This window comes from Ascaphus truei, chromosome 6 (assembly GCF_040206685.1).
Source record: "Ascaphus truei isolate aAscTru1 chromosome 6, aAscTru1.hap1, whole genome shotgun sequence".
Lineage (NCBI taxonomy): Eukaryota > Metazoa > Chordata > Amphibia > Anura > Ascaphidae > Ascaphus > Ascaphus truei.
The window spans coordinates 111,647,347-111,668,873 of NC_134488.1; the positions used below are offsets into that span (position 1 = coordinate 111,647,347).

General features: G+C 43.7%; 1 protein-coding gene across 1 annotated transcript in view; it reads right to left on the reverse strand.

Annotated features, from left to right (window-relative positions):
• LRRC4B (leucine rich repeat containing 4B) overlaps positions 1-21,099 on the reverse strand; it is a 316,216-nt gene extending 295,117 nt beyond the window's left edge. Inside the window, exon 1 of the mRNA XM_075605780.1 lies at positions 20,506-21,099. The gene's annotated coding sequence lies outside the window, so the exon portion shown is untranslated. The remainder of the gene's footprint in view (positions 1-20,505) is intronic.
• Between the last annotated feature and the right edge of the window lie 428 nt (positions 21,100-21,527).

The window sequence follows — 21,527 nt, forward strand, 5'->3', positions numbered from 1 at the left end:
CCCCGGAGCTGAACAGTGTTGGTTTTATGTCCGGGGACCCCCTGCTTCCCAAGATACAGGCCCCATTATGGGGTGCCGTTATCCCTCTGCATTGAAATGTCCCACGTCACGTGACCAGGACATTTCAAAGCATAGGAGATACCAGCACCCCATAAAGGTGCCTGTATCTCTGGAAGCAGGGGGTCCGCGGACATAAAACCAACGCGGTTCAGCTTCGGAGACCCCCTGCACATCTACACTATGAAACACATGTATATTAAAAAAACATAATTTGTGGGCGACATTTTCGCTGTGAGAGGCGGCTCTCTCAGAGCCGCTCTCTCTGCAGCAGAAATGTATCACCGGGTTAAGCCTTTTCAGAGGCTCTATGCTATCGCTGGCCGCAAATCGCTCGTTTTAGGAATTTTGCTATGAACGGTAATGAAGGCTTGCTGAATACCGTGATAGCAACACCCAAAAAAACAGTGATTTAAATGCCCTGGCGATAATTTTTATCAAACTTTACTGCATGAGGCCCATAGTCAACAAAAACTATTAGTGCACTGTAACTAAACTAAAAGAGGAGGTGTAATTGAAAGGAAACCCGATGGGGGGGATACCGAGCAGAGCACCCCACTTAAGGCCCATTGGGAGGTAAATGCAGGTACCTGCCCAGTAGCCACAGCGTGGGTGAATTCTGCTCGGATATGGGATACCTCCCCAGCCAAATGCTGCTTCCTGGACTTATATATAGCCATCTTGACTAATGCCACGAGCAGGTTGGTGAGGAGGTCCCTGGCACTATTGTTCCGGGAAACTGGGCGCCCAAAAAATAAAAAGATGCGGGGAGAAGTGCAACCAGAACTGCAGGAGGAGGCCCCTCAAGAGTGACAAGAGGGGCTGCAGTCTGGCGCAAGTAAAATAAATGTGAAACACGGACTCCCCAGAGGGAGTGCTGTTTGTATCAAATGTGGAGTTAGAACCAGAAGAAGTTGGAACAAGGAAGGGGTGAAACGAGGTATAGTACATTATATTGTTAGCACCTATAACTCCATAGTTGCAACAATGAGCAGGATTGAAAATGCCAGTACAGTAAATGCACATCTTGCAACATGTACTGTATGTGCACTTGGAGTAGCTGTTCCAGGGAGCATACCGCTGTGAGAAGTGTGAGCAAGTGGTCTCTTTACAGTCTCAGATTGCTGATCTGAAAAGGAAACTTGCAGTATTGTGTGACATTGACAATCTTGAAAGGAGTTTAGTGCTCACTGAGCAGGCCCTGGCTGGGACTAGTGGTGCAGATGGTGGAGCTGTGAGTGAAATATATATATTACATTCCAAAGTTCGGGGAAACAGTTTCAGGCGAGGAGAATCCTGCTTGTACAGCCAACACATCACAGACAAACAATTTCTTCATAGTGCAGGTGTCCTCTAAGACAAAGATACAAAGTAGAGCTCTACTCACAAGTTCATAATGAAGTTCTCCATTTAAAAACAACCAAGAACAGTGGAATAACAATGTTACAGGTCCCATAAGGACCTTTCATCAGGTCACTTGAAACATTGTTATTCCACTGTTCTTGGCTGTCACATAAAATGGAGAACTTCATTATGAACTTGTGAGTAGAACTCTACTTTGTATCTCTGTCTTTGATGAGACCTGCACTTTGTAAAGAAATTGGAACTGTGAGGGAGGAAAAGGCAGGGGTAGGTGGCTGGGTAACAGTTAGAAGGGGAAGAAGGGGGAAGAGGAAGAGGCAGCCCATGCTGAGCTGACCCATCCCAATAGATTTTCCATATTAAGTGAAGATATTGGGAGTGTCAGGACAGGAATGGCAAGGCTGGAGGAAACTGATCCTCTAGCAGCCAGGGGAATAGCTCCTACAGCACAGAGGGGACTTGGGATACAATTCAACGTCAAACCTGAATTCTATTTAGACTTTCCAAAACATTTGAGCCGTAACACATACAGGGCTTATTCTATATGCTCCCAAGCGGCCGATCGAGTCATATTGGGCTGAAATTCCCCATTGTAGTCGATTGGCCGTTTCGCAGGAGATAGTATAAGCCCCTTAGCATTCTTAAACAGGTGTGTCCACATACAGTATTCAGTAATACATTTATGTACAATAGGGCTAGTGCTCTATAGTATTGTAATGAATGAAATGGTCAATGATCAGTTTGTTAACCACTTTGCATGGCAATGCGTTGCATCGCCCTCTACAGAAAAGGGCCATAATATGAACCCACTCAATGGCAATGAAGCCATTGACAAAATGTCATTCAGGCATCAATGGCACCAAAGTAGTCTAATTATATTTTTACAGAGTTATGTTACTGAAAAGGCTTGGCTTTAATTTGCGAAGATTTGCAACAAGTTTACTTAATGTTAAAAAGTAAATGGTCATTGTATGTTCGATTCATTTTGATTACGTTCAATCAAATTTTGATTGAACTTAAAAAAAAAAAGTATTTCTAGGTTTGCTTTTTCACCGCCAGTGAAATAGCAAATGTTTAAGAATTGGGCCATTTCGATAGAGCTTTTGGCTCCAGTGGTTTAGCGGATTTTTAGAACGTTTTGGATAGTTTGTTCAGTGAAGCAAATCTCGGCAGGTTCATACATGTATAAGTATTATCCCCAATAGTTTGAAAATAAAACTGTGTATTGAAGTTGTAAAGTAAAAACTAATGTGCAGAGATGAAGAAATTCAACAGTTTCAGAACCAAAAATGTTGGTATTTTTGGGTGAAAATGTGACATGGTTCGAGAATATTTCTGCATATATTATTGTGTTTTTTATGGTTACATATTTATAGCACCTTCACACTATATTCTCACAAATAATTATCGATATGGCAAGGCTGTTTTGTTCTAGGTTGCAAACTCGAGGCGGATTCCAATGTCAGCGACAAAATCACCCATCAAGGTCATACAGTATTTGAGATGTAGATTGTAAAATGGGTTCAATGGTTAATTCCTGCAAATGTCACATGCAAATGGGGGTTTACATTTGTGTATAAAATGGCCAACCACACTCAGTGTTCCCCTCCAAACACACAACTGAGCAGAGCGCTCGCATACAGACTCTCTATACAATGTAAACGGATTGCTCACCAAACACATAGTGACAGAGTGGCAAATTAAATGCTAAGAAATACATTTAAATGGGCTGCCAAATGATACAGAGCTAAATTACTCTCTGTGAGCTATTGTAAGTCTGTGGAGCTGGTCAGGACCCACCCCACACACACGTGTATTTCTTGTGACCTCTTAATTTATGTAACTTAATGTAATCATCCAGGCAGGTCACCGTCAGACCACATCGCGCCAATCATTCCAACTTGTTGCCATCATTGACTTGAACTATGAAGGTGTCAGAACCCAGAATTTGTAGTGACAAGTACATATTAAGGAGGAGTGGCTCAGTGAGTAAAGTAACTGACTCTTAAAATTACGACACTGAGTTTGAAGCAGGGGAGCCTGGTTCAATTCCCAGTGTCAGCTGATTGTGACCTTGGGCAAGTCACCTTAACTCCCTGTGCCTCAGGCACCAAAATCATAGATTGTGTCTGTACTAACTAACGTACAGCGCCCTGGATAAGGACGCTATATAAATGTTGTTATAAATAAATATTCTTAACCATTTTGCCATTATACAATTTTAAGTACATATAACGGTGTTTCCCCCACCCGGTGGGACATTTGGCCATTACTATGAATGTGGCGCATGATACCTGCTGGTAACAGGAGGGCTGAGTCGTCCGCCGGTGGTAGTGGGGACACAAGACCAGGCTTCTGGTGTTCATACCCTATATATCTTTAGCAGTGCAACGCCTCCATCTGCCGTAGGCTCCAGGGAGCTGAAGGTGATCTCCCACGATAGAACGATTACCTCTCCCCCCCAGTAAGGTCACGCACCGGGCAGGAAGTATAACAACAGGAACGGTTTATTGTCCTCACTGTACAGCACAGTAAGGCTACTCTTATAGTGCCGGCGACGTCAGGCTACGGTCGCTGGAAAAATCAAATTGAGATGACTTCCAGCGATCGTGACCAAGCCATCGCTTTGTCGCGTCGCGCTTATTATAAGCACACGTGACGGCGGCAATGCATTTGTTTGTACGTGGCACCACGTCGCTGTCGCCGGCACAATAAGCACAGCCTAACAATGCAGAGTTCTGCCCGATGCACTCTCACAGCTACCACTGAAGGATGGTCCCTGGACCTTCACTACAGACCAAAGGTACCCGCAGCAGTCCCAGCTCTTCCCTGCCCCTCTAACAGAGGCAGAGTTATGGTACACACTCACTCTCCCCAGAGTGTAAGAGGACCAGAGAAGGCCCAATAGTCAGGCTCTTGGCTGTGTGACCTGCCCCTCTCAAGTGGGTAGAGGCACTAGTGAATTTGGGGCAGCACCGCCCTTAAGTACAGACAGGAGGAGGGCACCAGGTCTGTGTCATGATTGGTCAAGCCCAAGCCGGATGTCACCGCCTCCCGCTGTCACTCAAGTGCAGCTTCTCGGAGGGGGAAAACCCCATATCAACTACTGGCAACCTGATTGTACCAGGGCTTACTGCCAGTACAGGGCAGAATAGTAGCCATTAGTGACCTGGCTACATACAAAATAGGCGTATTGGGGGAGAGAGGAAAGAACCCTATGTGATGCACTCAACCCTACTAGATGAAAATAATAAACTTTTATTAATGTAATTGAAAGAAGCAAACAGAACAAATATATTTAAAACCTAAATAGTGTACTGTGCAGTTCTGATGTGAAATCACTCTAGATGACCAGGTGGTGTCATAACTTGTGTGATACACAGTAGAATAGAGTTACTGTTGATTCTCACAATACTTGTATGGAAATAGTTCAGTAGATGAACAGAAAATATAACCCTGTCAGGGAAGTAATGGGTGTACAATCTACACATTACTTCCCTGACAGGGTTATATTTTCTGTTCATCTACTGAACTATTTCCATACAAGTATTGTGAGAATCAACAGTAACTCTATTCTACTGTGTATCACACTAGTTATGACACCACCTGGTCATCTAGAGTGATTTCACATCAGAACTGCACAGTACACTATTTAGGTTTTAAATATATTTGTTCTGTTTGCTTCTTTCAATTACATTAATAAAAGTTTATTATTTTCATCTAGTAGGGTTGAGTGCATCACATAGGGTTCTTTCCTCTCTCCCCCAATACGCTTATGTTTCACCCTGATAGCACCTCCCTAGAAAGTCTATTTTGAGCTGAGCAGGATTTTCCCCTCCCCACCCTTCCCCCCCTCCCCTCTCCCCCACTGATTACATACAAAATAGACTTAATACAACATGGGAATGTTTCAGAGAATTTTCTTTTAACCCATCCTGACAATTAAGGATTTTACTCATGCTGAGACTTATAGACAACCTGGAAGTAGATGGCATGAAGTCCGTGGTAGGAACTATTATTTCATGATGGTATGGTTTCCAAATAACCTCTGAAAGGGATTTGTGTAGCAGGGTGATACTGTATTTGTTTGAATCAGTGACACCTTCTCCATGAGTTAGAGAAGGTCAGGGTTCCATGTTGGCTGTTATGGAAGAACTGCCCTGATTATGACCTAAGTCAGGGGGGCGCAAACTTTTTTCCCTGCGCCCCCCTGCCGGCTGTCCCCTCACTCCCGCGCCCCCCCCAACCCCAACTTACCCTCGCACCGGCGTAATGACGTCACGTTGCCATAGCAACGTGACGTCACATGACCTCGCAGCGTCATTTTGACGCCGCGTTGCCATGGCGACGCCGGGAGGAAGCCGCCGGAGCCACGGGTAAGTATGGTTTACAGAGACCCTGCAGCTCCCCCGGCACTTAATTTAAGTGCCTTCGGGAAGCGCGCGGGGCCTCTGTAAACCCCGCGCCCCCCGTTGGCAGTCTCGCGCCCCCCCTGGGGGTCGCGCCCCACAGATTGCGCACCGCTGACCTAAGTCACAAGATATATGGATACAAAAAAACAACAGTGGATACTGTACATACATACATTCAAGATTGCTGCCTGACCCCCTCCTATTTTTTTTCATTCTGCTGTGATAACCTTCAGTCCCGGTAAAAAGATGTCACACCTATCTCTCCCTCTCTCCCTATTCCTGCTGCTATTCATTTTCACATGGAACTTTCCTGCGCTCGCTGCTGTCGTCATGGCAACAACTTCTCACATCCACTTCCTGTGCTGTCATTTGAAGCTTTTTTTAATACAGTGTTTCCCCGTCCTCTCTGCTTCGTGGTAAAAGGTCCTTGTTGTCTGTAAGAATTACCAGCTGATGCAGGGCCTGAGGACGAAGCATGCTGATTATGCTGACTGTATGTCTATTTTGTAATGAAAGGCCCAGTGCTTCAGTGAAGGCAGCACTTTATGATTAAATGCAGCGTTGATAAGCCCAGTGCCTGTCAGTGGAACAATCAGCGCATGCTCTTGCAGCTGCTTAGAAACTCCAATCCGGCAGACATTGCAGAATGAGACTGCTGATAGAATACATGTAATTGTTTATGCATAGGTACCAACAATAGCATATGGAAAAGCGGTTATTTAAAAAAACAAAACAAAAAAACCTTTAATACCAAAAAGATGTAAAACAACCCCATCAAGAACAAAGATGTTTAAAAACAACACAATTATTAGAGAAGGAGAAGGAGTGGCTCAGTGAGTAAATACACTGACTGGCACTGAGCCTGGTTCAATTCCCAGTGTCGGCTCCTTGTGACCTTGGGCAAGTCACTTTATCTCCCTGTGCCTGAGGCACCAAAAATATAGATTGTAAGCTCTACTGGGCAGGGACCTGTGCCTGCAAAATGTCTCTGTAAAGCGCTACGTAAAACTAGCAGCGTTATACAAGAAAATGCTATTATTATTATTATTATTATTAATAAATGCACCAGTATAATGATTTTGAGGACCAAAACACTGTTTTTACTACTGTATTAATTCTTTTTTTGTACCTTATTGTCTCTGTTTGCTATATATTTTTACCTATGTTGTTGCCTCAATAAATTATTTTTTTGAGGAGATCCGTAGTGCTCTGACTCGCCTCCTTATCTGTATGTTTTCACCAAACATCATAAAGTGACTCCAGCAGTGGAAGAGGAATACGAGCTCAATGACATAGGCATTTCTATCATCTTTAGACAACTCTACTATAACTCAAAGAACCTGATCTATAAAGTTGTCATCCCATCTAGCCCTTGCCTTCACAGCTAGAGGGGCTGAACTCTCTTTGATTCACATATCAGATCCCTGGTTAGTTCAAACTCCAGAAGGATTCCACATAATTCTTCAGGGGAGAACAAAAACAGGTTCCTTGCACAAATCACCAGTAGAGCTAGATTTTGCTATGGAGAAAAAAAGACCCCTCCCTTTGCATTGTTAACTGTATTTGAACCCATCTGGACAGAACCACTAATCTTAAACAGGTCACTACACCATTAATAATAACTTTCTGGAAACCATTTAGGCCGGCAAAGATTAACAGCATTAGAGGTTGGATGCTCTTTGCAATGAGCCAATCGGGCATAGACATAACACAATTTGAAGGGCATTCCATTACCGGGGCATAGGCAACAAAGCTGCAGCCTGAGGTATTTCATTACCAATTATTATGCGAGCGGCCCACAGGGCATCTACTAACATTTTTGTGAGGCATTATTGGTAGGGTGACCAGATGTCCCGGTTTAGCTGGGACAGTCCTGTTTATTAGGGCTCTATCCTGACTTTTTGGGGTGCTGTCCCAGTTCTCTATCCCACTGGCGAGCTCCAACGGTGCATGCGTGATCGGCATTTGCTGGCTGCTCGTGTGCATGCACGATCGGCACTTGCCGACGGCAAGTGCAATCAGCACTTGCCGGCTGCTCGTGCGCGACTAGCAAGCTCCGATCGCGCATGTGCATGAGAGACCGGCAAATGCAGTTCGCGCATGCACAGTCAGCAAATGTCGATCGCGCATGCGCATGAGTAGCCGGCAAGTGGCGTACGCGTGGTCGGCATGCGCTCTTCGTGCGTGCGTTGGTAGCCGTTCATCCATGCGAAGTCGGTGATTGCTGACTGTGCATGCGTTACTTTTCTCCCTGTTTTGGCGGATCAAATATAGTCACCCTAATTATTGGAGACTTACTGAGTCAGACAGAGTTAAATTTGCCAGGGCAACCATCAGGTGAGGGATATTTTCCCATCAGCTGTTGCTAAGTCGAAAGCCTCCCGAAAAACAAACATACTGTAATTTGCAGGAATCTATAATCTGCAAATTTACTTTATTCTAGGGGAAAGGATCTCCACCTATGTACAGCTGCCTATCCTGCCCCGCACCCCCCAAGGTATATTGTGTCTTATTATAGCTTTAGTAGATAATATGATCAGGGTTTTTTTTACTTTTCATTAGTAGAGTAAGAGTGAGGATTATCATCAGTTCATTAAGCTTCCGGAAAAATCTGGTGCTGTGTGGCACGTGCATGCGTGTCATGTGCATGCTCTTGCTTATGTGTTAGGCAAGCTGTGAGTAGCATGGATTTTTTATTCATAAGCAGAATTCTTCCAGTGGCTTTTGTTCCCCCTAGCTGGTAAATTTGCAGATCATAGATTCCTTGATAACGATCCTTGTGTGGACCGAAATGTCGAACGATGTTGAATAAACTTTATATTTTTGCATCCCAGACCACTGAAGTGTTATAGCTGTTTTTCACCTGATATTATTGGTAGGGTTTACACCTTGTATGTTAACCTGTGTGGTGCCTGAGGGCATGAAATAAGAGAGGGGAATTAGAGAAAGTGGATAGAGAGAGAGGGGAGGGGGGCGAGAGGGAGAGGGTGAGACAGAGGGGGGGGGGATAAGAGAGAGAGGAAGGGAATGAGAGAGAGGGAATGGAATGAGAGAGAGAGGGGGTAAATGAGAGAGTGGTAAATGAGTGAGAGGGGGGAGTGAGAGAGAGGGGAGTAAGAGAGAAAGGGGAAATGAGAGAGTGATGGGGGGTTGAGAAAGAGAGAGGGGATGAGAGAGACAGAGAAGAAATACAGGTGGGAGATAGAGGGGAGACTCACAGGGATGCTAATGGGAGGAGCAGACTCCCTGCCCCGTCAACAGTTATGGCACAGAAACCATACCCACACTCAATGACCCGGGCCTGGTGGAGGCTCTAGTCCTGGGCCCTGGCAAAGCTGTTGACAGCCCTGATATTGATTAAAAGTTGTGGGTTCTCTTTAGGCATCTGGAGGCAGGGACACGGTTTTAAGGACTGTTGTAGAGTTCAGCAAATGTAATTATTGGCGACCCTACTAATATCTGTGTTTTCCTAGTGACCAAAATGAGAAAGTTCCTATCAGGGAGATTCGGGAGGCAACCCTTTTCTACCAGAGGAGCCAGCAGTGCATTGAAAAGTTGCAGATTGAGTTGTACTGGAAAGAGGACAGTTTTATCAGAGAGATACCGTGGTAAGAAAATGATACAAAGTAAAAAAAAAAGTATCAGATTTTCCTGAAAAAGGGAAGGCTGGCCACTATGTTTTTTTAGTATCTGTTTTCTTATTGTCAAAAATATGTAGGCAGTTAATCTTTACAGTGGTGGGGGTTCAGATCTCTCCCCTTGCTAGAGCGATTACAAGAGGCAGCTGGTGACCGGGTGCCTGAAACAGAAGTGGAGGGGGCCAGACTTCCATTTTGACCAGGCTGGCCACTCCACTGTAAATGTTAATATTGCTTCATGTGGCAGCATGCTCATTTGAACAGCTCTCAAACATGAAATACTACTTTAAAGTAAGGTATACTCTGCAGCTGAAATGGCCGTTGTATTTGTGTTAACTTCGGCGCCCCCTTTTTTCTTCTTTTGAGCGCCCTACTCTCCGCCCACTGGTGTCAACTAGTGCAGTATAGTATAATTAAAAAGAAGAAAAAAAGCAAAGATTTATTATGTTTTAATACAGAAGAGGGTACCTCTTATCTTTTAATAGAGGTGCCGTGCTTGTGTTAGCTGGTCCGAGAACTACTCGGGCTCTTTTTTCGACTGGCACCTCTATTAAAAGATAAGAGGTACCCCTCGCTGTCCATATTAATATACAGGAGCCGTTCTGAAGAGGCTGTAAGGATGAGATGTTTCTGATAACAGTGATAGCCAAAAGAAGAGGCTCGGAGTTTAAGGTTTCTCGTTAGAACTTTAGAGTCAAAGGCACAACCAATCCGAAGTTTGAAGTTCCAGTTACACCAAACATGTTAACCAAACAAACAAGGTAAAGCAAAATAACTGGTCCCTTTAAGAATCCTTGTGTATTTTTTTTACAATTGTGAGTTCTTTGCATTTAACCCATTCACTGCCGGTGTAGCCTAGGAAGCATTAAAACAAGCAAAAGGATTAAAAGCAGTAGTTAATATCAGATATTCAGGCGTATGAAAAAGAACACTATATTAATACTGAACATGATTATGCATGGCAAATCATATATTAAAAAATATATATGATACAGCTAAACCCCGTTATAACGCGGTCCTCGGGGTCCACCCCGAGACCACCGCGTTACTAACGGGGTCGCGCTAATTTAAAAAAAAAAAAATGGCCGCCGCATCAGTGCATATTTACCCCGCGGTCCCGGCTTCCCCCTGTCACCGCGTGACAGGAGATGGGAGGGGGGATTCCCCTCCGGCTTCAGCTTCCCCTGTCACCGCGGGACAGGAGATGGGAGGGGGGATGCCCCTCCGGCTTCCGCTTCCCCTGTCACGGCGTGACAGGAGATGGGAGGGGGGATTCCCCTCTGGTCCGGCTCCCCCCCGCCGCAGCACAGGGCCCTCGCGCCGCAATACAGGGCCCCCTGGCCCTGCCGTAGCGCAGGGTCGTCCTGCCCCCCCCCCCATGCCCCCCCGCACTGCACCGGGCTATCCCACCAGCCCCCGCAGCATCGGGGGCCCCCGCAGCCATCATCCCCCTCCACCGCAGCACCACCCCCACCGGCACGCCCCCCCCCCTGCAGCCACATGCCTCACCAATCATCCCCAAGGTAAGGCTGATTTATGTATATGTGTAGTGTGTGTGTGTGTGTGTGTGTGTGTAGTGTGTGTCAGTGTGAGCAGTGTGAGCAATGAGCAGTGTGTCAGTGTGTGCAGTGTGAGCAATGAGCAGTGTGTGTGCAGTGTGCAGTGTGTGTCAGTGTGAGCAGTGTGTGTGCAGTGTGAGCAATGAGCAGTGTGTCAGTGTGTGCAGTGTGAGCAATGAGCAGTGTGTGTGCAGTGTGTCAGTGTGAGCAGTGTGTGTGCAGTGTGAGCAATGAGCAGTGTGTCAGTGTGTGCAGTGTGAGCAATGAGCAGTGTGTGTGCAGTGTGCAGTGTGTGTCAGTGTGAGCAGTGTGTGTGCAGTGTGAGCAATGAGCAGTGTGTGTGTGCAGTGTGCAGTGTGTGTGCAGTGTGTCAGTGTGTGCAGTGTGAGCAATGAGCAGTGTGCAGTGTGTGTGCAGTGTGTGTGCAGTGTGTCAGTGTGTGCAATGAGCAGTGTGTGTGCAGTGTGTGTGCAGTGTGCAGTGTGTGTGCAGTGTGAGCAATGAGCAGTGTGTGTGCAGTGAGTGTGTGCAGTGTGTGCAGTTTTAAAAACGGGAGCCACGGGAAAACCGCGTTATAACCGAATCGCGGTATAGCGAGGCGCGTTATAACGGGGTTTAGCTGTATTTTGTATTTAGAGGCAATAAATAAATATTATTGTGTGTATCTTTGGTTTGACAATGTAATATGGTAGGAATGGGAATACAGTAATTTATTTTGCCTAACTTATTGCCACCCTGTGTTAAGACGTCTGAGCTACAGAATAGTTAGAAAGCAGGCCCTCTTGGAATCAGAGTGTAAGAGAAGCAGGAGCTGAGAGGAGTTTGTAACTGACTAAGTAAATCAGAAAATATGATTTGCATTTTAGTGAGAGAGCCCTTCTCTTACAAAAAGAAATATAAATCGTATTCATTAACTTGGTAACATTGCAACTCCTTGAAAGATTAAAGATGATTGCAGCCAGAATTATGTGTCATTGAAGAGCATGGGCACCATTTGTTGGATTGGCAATTTACAATACCCGACATTGGTTTTGCTGATACTGTACTGGACGTGCTGTTCATTGCAGTCTTCGAGCTTTACAATACTGTATGGATTGGTACAGTAACAAGGACATAGCAAACAAGTATAAATAGAAGGTGATATTTTAAAAGTGGGTAATTTAGGCTGTAGTTAATCAAGCATTGCAACTGATTTATCATATGGAAGCTATCCATTGTAAGCTTAGTCACTTAACCTGAGGTTAACCTACCGTAACATAACATCCTGTTAAGACAAACGGTGTATCTTCAAAGGACAATAGCATACTGTTAAGTCAAGTTCACTTGTGAAGTGCATTGCGTTAACTATAATATTTAGTAGTGATAATGACATGCAAATAAGGGGTTATCATTACATTTTATATCTACCAAAGTCTGTTAAGGTTAAAATGGGGACTTAACATTACATTAGTTAGGTCATACCTAAACATGGCGTTAGTCACATCCAGGCATTCACGTCAAGTAATAGTAAGATAACACACACATTCCCAGCAAGATCAAACCCCAACACCCACCACATCATATATATAGTTATGTCAAAAGGAGTGCTACTGAGTGTGGCAAATGTATACAACAAAAGTCCAGATCAAGGTAACCCTAAAACATACTTCACGTCAACTAATAGTAAGATAACACAACATTTTGCTACAATAATGTGACGTTGCGCCTATGCCAATGAGATGTGGACTGGCCATTGTTTTTGCATATACTGTCATTAGCTTTGAGGACACGTTAACCTCCGGGAGCATAACGCCTGTTCCTGTTTTAGGTAACGTCACTTTTTGAGCCCTGAGTTCATGGGGTTTTGTGGATCTGGGCCTTAATGTTACCACTAGAGCTAAATATACAGTAAATGAGCATGTGTTGGGGGGTTCTATAATTACAACCCCCACAACGGAGCCACTGATGGAAGTTTCCCATCTACAAAACTGGTGTATAAAGTGATGCAAAAAATATAAAGCATTTCCTTTCAGTATTGCACCAGCGTTCAGGAGATTTTTTTTGGAGGCAGGTGTAGAGTTACATATGCTAAATTCTTTGGACTTACTGTTCAAGACATTTGACATGGTAGCGGTTATCCCCCAATGTGGGTCCTTAAACTGTGCAGACATTATTGCATGTTCAGAGCTACCGTACTGCACTACAGAGAATGAATTCCAAAATAAGTTCAGATATGAAAGAGGCTGCAAACAACTACCCTGATTTTGAAGCGGAAGAGCCAGTTTGAAATCCAACTAGCAGCTCTTTGTGACCCTGGGAAAGTCACCTTATCTTCCTGTGACTCAGGCACCAGCTTTAGATTGTATGCTCTGTGTGGTAGATACCTGTTGTGTCTGCAAAATTCTATGTACAACACTGCATACATTGGTAGCATTATATAAATAGGGAAAAGTGGGGGAGAATATTTGGCAGTTATAAGTTGGTAAGAACCTCAATTTTTTTAGTAAAAAGCAGCACGCGTTTAAGAACTCATCATTCTTACAAAAAAGCCTGTTGTTTACCTTTATTCTACTGCTTTCACTGGAACATACCATGCGAAATGCTCCCTTTCAGCAATTACATTTTAATAGTCTATTTCTATCCCCTTTTGTCAGGTGCCAGAAAGTATCTCTTTAGTTCTGACATGGGCAGTGAGCCACAGTAAATAGCTCCATTGTTTTCTATATTTTTCTGTTAACACCATCAATAGAATTCCAAGAACTACTGTGCATTGCTATATCAGGTTTAGATTCTGGAGGATGCAGCTGAAGTCAGAGCTGTTCAATCACAGTGATGGTAGCACACAGCAAAATAAGCTGTGCTTATTGTCTCTGACAACATGTTTGTTAGAAGATTAAACTACATATTACAACAAGATCTACATACAACCCAAAAGCTTTCGGCACAACTGTTCAACAATTCCTTATGACCTAATGGCATACAGTAAGCATTAAAGCTTCACTGTCCCGCAGAAGCATTTTACATCTGATTCACCTTTGTCACTCTCATCATATTGCATTAGATGTCCATGATGAATAATGTCTATGCATGCAGGTGTAGCCAGACGCAATGTTCAGTCGGGGGGAACCTGCAGAATCCTGACTGCGGAAATCATGGCAGAGGGAAATCTCTCTAAGGCAGGTCTGATTCGGAAGGATGCCCTTCCCGCTCTGCAGGCAGCCATGGATTTAACTCTCCCCGGAGATGCAGTGTTTTGCTTTACATTCCGCTACCCCGGAGACAGTAAATCTGCATGTGGACCTGTCATAAATATACTAATGGGGTTATTCATGAAAGCAGCAATTGTCACCCCAAAATTTTATTTCTTTAAAACTTACCTAAACTGGGGTGTCCCTTGGAGATGATCCATGGTCCATCAATCTCTGTGGATCTCCTGGTTCCTGAGATATTTTTATTTTTTGTGTGTGACAGTTTTGACACTGTATTTCTACAAATACTGTTGCAGGGTCGCACATATTGCATAGAAAGTTGCAACATAATTTCCTGAGCTCTCGGCTATGGACAAACATATACCTTGATTGGGAATCGGGGGGGCCCCTTAGTCAGAGAACCATGCATCTCCTCTGGGTAATGCAAACACATGTAAGTAGGCGGGGCTGCTGCTTTAAACTGCAATCGTGCAGATCGGGCCACTCAAGTGAATGGGAGCATCAGCACTATTGCAGTTTAATACATAACCCCCTGAGGGGAAAAAAACAAGTGTTACATACTGTATCGTGTCTCCATGAATTTACAAAGAAATTAAGATAGTTTGTATTAATGCTTGTTTGTTAGTTGGAAAAAGAAGACTGTTTCCAAAATTACATGACAATTACCTAATTCTCTGTGAATTTATATTAAAGCCTTAAATACTTTAGATCATTGCTGATCTCCTCTTCTCCCTCTACCATGCCCTCTTGACCCCATTCCCTCCCTTCTCCGAAAACCTTTTGCTCCTACTATAATCCCTACACTCACACACATTAACTCCTCCCTCTACTCTGGTACCTTTCCCTCCTCCTTCAAACATGCAACAGTTATACCATTACTCAAAAACAGCAAGCTTGACACTACAACTATCGACCTGTCTCCCTCCTGCCTTTTGCCTCTAAACTCCTTGAATGTCTTGTATTGTCTTGCTTGCTCCATTTTCTCAACACCTATTCTCTCCTAGACCCTCTACAATCTGGCTTCCGCACTGCTCACTCGACTGAAACAGCCCTCACTAAAATAACTAGTGACCTCCATGCTGCCAAAGACAGAGGTCATTACACTCTGCTCATATTACTTGAATTCTCTGCAGCATTTGACACCGTGGACCACCCTCTTCTCCTTCACATTCTCCATACTCTTGGTATTTGTAACAAAGCTCTTTCCTGGATCTCCTCTTACCTCTCCCATCGTACTTTCAGTGTCTCTTCTGCCAACACCTCCTCCTCTATTGATCTCTCTGTGGGCGTACCCCAGGGCTCTGTCTTGGGACCTCTTCTCTTTTCTCTGTACACACTTTATCTAGGTGACCTAATCACATCTCTTGGGTTTAAATATCACCTCTATGCTGATGACACTCAAATTTACTTTGCAACCCCTGATCTTACACCTGCTGTACAGACCAAAGTTTCTGAATGTTTCTCTGCGATATCATCCTGGATGGCACTCCGCCGACTTAAACTTAACAAGGCAAAAACAGAGCTCCTCATACTTCCTTCCAAACCTGGCCCTACTACCTCCTTCCACATTTCTGTTGGAAGTACTATCATTCACCCAGTAGCCCAAGCATGCTGCCTAGGGGTCACACTCAATTCCTCTCTCACATTCTCCTCTCGCATTCAAAACGTATCTAAACCTGTCGCTTTTTCCTCCACAATATTACAAAGATACGCCCTTTCCTCTGTTGCTCGACTGCTAAAACTCTGACTCAGGCCCTCATTCTCTCCCGTCTCGATTACTGTAACCTCCTGCTGTCTGGCCTTCCTGCCTCTCACCTGTCTCCCGTACAATCTATCCCAAATGCTGCTGCCAGAATCACTTTACTCTTTTCTAAATCTGTCTCAGAGACTCCTCTGCTGAAATCCCTCTCCTGGCTTCCTATTAAATCCCACATCTTGCACTCAATTCTCCTCCTCCCTTTTAAAGCTTTACACTCTTCTGCCCCTCCTTACATCTCTGCCCTAATTTCTCACTATGTACCATCCCAATTCTTGCGTTCTGCTCAAGGATGTCTTCTCTCTATCCCCTTTGTATCAAATGCCCTCTCCTGCCTTAAACCTTTCTCACTGCTGCCCCACACCTCTGGAATGCCCTTCCCCTCAGTACCCGACTAACACCCTCTCTATCCTCCTTTAAGCCCCAACTTAAGACACACTTGCATAAATAAGCAAATGAATAGCACTGTGGCTAATACTATTCACATGATACACAAAGCTTGGCCCCCTGCAGACGCACTTACCAGAATGCCCTCCCACTGTCTCTGTACGTTCCTCCTACCAATTAGATTGGAAGCTCTTCAGAGCAGGGGCACTTCCGAAATGTTTCTATAATGTCTGAATCACTTATTCCCATGATCTGTTATTTGTATTATTTGTTATTTATATGACGGTCACATGTATTACTTCTGTGAAGCGCTATGTAAATTAATGGCGCTATATAAATAAAGACATACATACATACATACTTGACGCATAGTTACTGAGCTTTGAAGATCCCCATTAGCACTTAAAGATATGTTAATTGATGTTAATATATTGTAAAGTATTTAACAGAGTTCTGAGGATCTACCCATTAGCGCAGGTGTGGGCAACTCCAGTCCTCAAGACCCAGACACAGGTAAGGTTTTAAGGATATCCCTGCTTCAGCACAAGTTGTTCAATCAGTGGCTCTGTCGAAGACGGGGCCACTGATTGAGCCACATGTGTGGAAGCAGAGATATCATGAAAACCTGACCTGTTGATGGCCCTTGAGGACTGATTGTCCACCCCTGCCTTAAAGTGCTGAAAATTTGTAGTAATAACTAATATTTTATGATTTTGTTTATCGCAGAAATATCTTGTCATTGAAAAAATCTGAACATAAAAGGGTACATTCAAATCATGAGTGCAAAATCATGGCACCAACTTTAACGGCAATTAAAGCCTTAGGCATTTCTTCCTTCACCCAACTTTAGATCTCGCTTATAGAAGCAATGCAATCCCTGTCCATGGCGTTAGTGCTTTACTGCATTTAGAACCACATACAGTACCTGCTGTACAGACCAAAGTTTCTGAATGTCTCTGATATATCATCCTGGGTGTCTCTCCACCAACTTAACATGTCAAAACAGAGCTTTTCATATTTCATCCCAAACCTGGCCTACTACCTCCCACATTACTGCTGGAAGTACTATCATTCACCCAGTAGCACAAGCACGCTGCCTAGGGGTCACACTCGACTCCTCTCTGACATTGTCCTCTCACATTCAAAAGGTAGTTAAAACCTGTTGCTTTTTCCTCCGCAATATCACTAAGATACGCCCTTTCCTCTGTAGCTCGACTGCTAAAACTCTGACTCAGGCCCTCATTCTCTTCCGTCTCGAGTACTGTAACCTCCTGCTATCCGTCTCGAGTACTGTAACCTCCTGCCTGCCTCTCACCTGTCTCCCCTACAATGTATCCTAAACGCTGCTGCCAGAATCACTCTACTATTTCCTAAATCTGTCTCAGTGTCTCCCCTACTGAAATCCCTCTCCTGGTTTCCTATCAAATCCCACATCTCACTCTCAATTCTCCTCCTCACTTTTAAAGCTTTACACTTTTCTGCTCCTCCTTACTCAGCACTAATTTGTCACTATGCACCATCCTGACTCTTGCGTTCCGCTCAAGGATATCTTCTGTCTACCCCCTTTGTATCTAAAACCCTCTCCCGCCTTAAACCTTTCTCACTGACTGCCGCACACCTCTGGAATGCCCTTCCCCATAATATCCGACTAGCACCCTCTTTCTATCCACCTTTACGACCAACCTTAAAACACACCTGCTTAACAAACCATATGTGTAGCTCCGTGGCTGATACTATACACCACATACCTTGCAGATGTAATTACTAGAACACCCTTATACTGTCGTTGTATGTTCTTCCTACCTACCAATTAGATTGTTAGCTCTCCGGAGCAAGGACTCATTTTCCTAAATGTTACTTTTATGTCTGAAGCACTTATTCCCATGGTCTGTTATTTGTATTATTATTTATGTAAATGATTGTCACGTGTATTGCTGTTGTGAAGCGCTATGTACATTAATGGCGCTACATAAATAAAGACATACATACAGTAAAATCCATAGAATATTCAGCTTCTCCTATGTATGGAGAGCCTAAACTAGCATGCTATTACCAACACCCTTTTACCCCTTAGTCGCTCCTCCAAAAAGCATACTGTATGAGGAAGGCACAGTACTTAGATGTCTAAAAAAATCAGTCTGCCACTGTTTTTTGTTGAAATGGATGTGCTTTCCGAAACCAAAATGCATATAAAACAAAATGGATAACGTTTGGCATAGAATGCTACTGTATGTAATGGTCCTGCTTGACCTTTTCTTATAAACTCTTTTAATCCCATGAGGCACTTCTGTGGCAGGATCTGCACATGGTCTATGATTACGATGTTGGCCTTTTATAGATTTTTACATGACTTTAACGCTAATAAGGCGTTGGAAAGGTTGACTTGTCATCAGATAATTCTTTCCCATTAGGCCTCCTGGAGTTGATTTTCTTATGTCAATGCAAGTCCTGCAATGCTCCCATGATAAAGAAGCTCAGGACTGCAAGGTTAAAATAGGGTAAATAGTACAATTACATAGAGATGTGACTTGCACCATTGCCCCTAATATCATTATTTATTTTGATACATTGTAACATGCAATGTAACCATTAACACGGAATCCCTTGGGCAATCTGTTTTATAGTGTGTTATAATATGTTGCAATATTATTGCAGAGAATGGCAAGGTACATCTGGATAAGGGAAATAGAAGGGACGAGGTTGATCTGTCAATCGGCTTCTTTAGAGCTTGTGTGCTTGTGAGTACAATTCTTTTACTGTGTTTGCTCACAGAGTCCTTGGAATGTAATTGCCTATTCTGTGTGTGTGTGAGAAATTATAGTGAATGCTGTCACTGCATAGAGCCCCTCAGATTCTCATTCTGTATTCTATGCGAGTAATATTCAGACTGTGCTGAAACTATACAGGGTCACTGGAAGCCCATTCTGTTTCCGTGAGATTGATTGCATGGACTTTGACTGCACAGGGCCTGTCTTTCTGTAAGACTGTAGCTTTTCAGCCCAGGTGGCGATTGGGAGGAACTTTAAGAGAATAGCGCCATTGTCTCCCATAGGAACAGAACTGGAGAAAGAGTTAGACTGGGGATGCACTTTTGGAGGCACTGCTGAAAATTTCTCTTAATGTAATGTAACACCTCTGATTTTTGTGGATGGTCGGTCATGTGTTCATTACTAAACATCTCTGCCTCTGTACCTGCTCAACTGATAAATATTTTTCAAATATCTGAGGGCTGTAGCTTTTTATATAGCATTATGTACAGTATATTATATTTGGGTATACATGTATAGATAATAATAATATTTTTATTATATTGTGTTTTTTATGAAAATGAGGCACTGCATGAGTGAATGCCATGCTGCACACACTGTCAGTGCTACACAAGAAAAAACTATTATTATAGCACACCACCCCCATGCTTCCAAAATTGTAGTTCAAATAAGCCTGAGAGATAGTGTTATCCACTCTGCGTTTTACAGCAGAGTACATGGCACATATGTTTTACCTTTACAATTTTAAACATAGCGTATGAGGGCAGATGTGACAGTACTAAGGGTACAAGAGAGCAATACAGAGCTTTTTAGGTAATGACACCTAAAGACAGACCTCTGGTAACCCTAACATGACATCATTCTTAGACACTCCTTCCAAAGGCCTAACTCAACACTATTACAAGATCACAAAGACTCTCTGTTAAACCTCAATACAATTATTCCCGACCCTTCAAGTGAAGAAAAACGTTTATCATAATGATGCCATATTTTACACTTTCAGAAAATCAAGATACATCCTGAAATTGTAACCTCTGGAAAGAGGCAAGAGTGTTCGTCTTTAAACTCACACTTTTCCCCTGGGCGATTGCTCTCCTGATTTATATAGAACAGGGTGAGCAGGTTGATGCCATAGCTTTTTATCGTCCCTGTGTTATACAAAGGTTGTCGCGAATATAGCAAGACACTTTTCCCATTGCCATCTTAACAAATCTTATCACTTCTTTATACAGACCACTGGAGAATATCATCTCATTCTACATTTACATGACATATAATATTCCCTCTTGACTTCCAACACACTGATGTGAATGCTGGAGCATTCCCACCCTTCTTGTCAAAGTGCATATGTCATAATAGGACATGAAAAGCTACTTACGGTTTTGCTGAGGCTCAGGCTGCTACCAGTCCAAGGGTAACACACCATCACCTGGTTTGCTCTGCAATTTTTGTTTCAGTCAGTTTAACAGATTCAGCACTGCCTGGCTGTCCTTAGGCTTTTGTCTGCTGGTTCTTAAGAGTTTACAGGATGACAAACAGACTGCAGACCAGGGGACTTTAGCAAGCAGACAGGGATAGAGAAAGGGAGAAAGAATTCTAATGCTTTTGCACCTCCTGTTCTGATCCCTTCCTCTTTTGATAACTGCTCGCCTTCAGACAAAGAAAAAGGATCTGACTCAACGGCAGAGAGTTATAAAAAAAAAATAAACATTCTTAATTAGCACATGGTCTTTATTTCAAACAGGGCTGGAGGTGTAAGCAACTGCAAGCAAGCATCCACCCTCTCGCGTTTTTTCCATCCCTTGTGATGGTGCATAGCATTTGTAAAGCTGGGATGGACACGAGCGGAATACTAATACATCAACAGCCAGTGAGGAATTAATGTGGAAGGCAGAAATCTGGAGCAGCAGAAAGGATGGAATACAGCGAAATAGAGAGAAGCAGAGATCCAAAGCAAGTGGAATGGGATAGAGGAGAGGTTGCATAAAGGCAGAGATGGGGGAGAAGGAAGGAGAGGGGGGGTAAAGAAAGAGCAAGATCTAACTAGAAAGGGAGAGACTGGGAAGCAAAGGGAGAAGAGGACATCTGATTATGGAAGGAGTGAGAGGGAGAGAGAACGGGGTGCTTGAGAGAGAAATAAATTAAGACAGCCTTACGCTTCCAGAAATTCCAATGGCCAGTCCACTTCGGAGCCCCAGGAATGCAGATGTGGCAAATTGTGGCATTGATTAATTGAGCTCCTGGATTACATCTGCATTGTAATTAAGGTGGCTAGTTTGAAAGTGTATGTTCCTTATGAGCATGTGCACATGTGTTAGCATTTTGTAGGAGGAGACAGACACTTGGAAGGGAGAAGGGGGCCCTTCGTATACTGCTCACACATTTTCTACTAGTGGATTC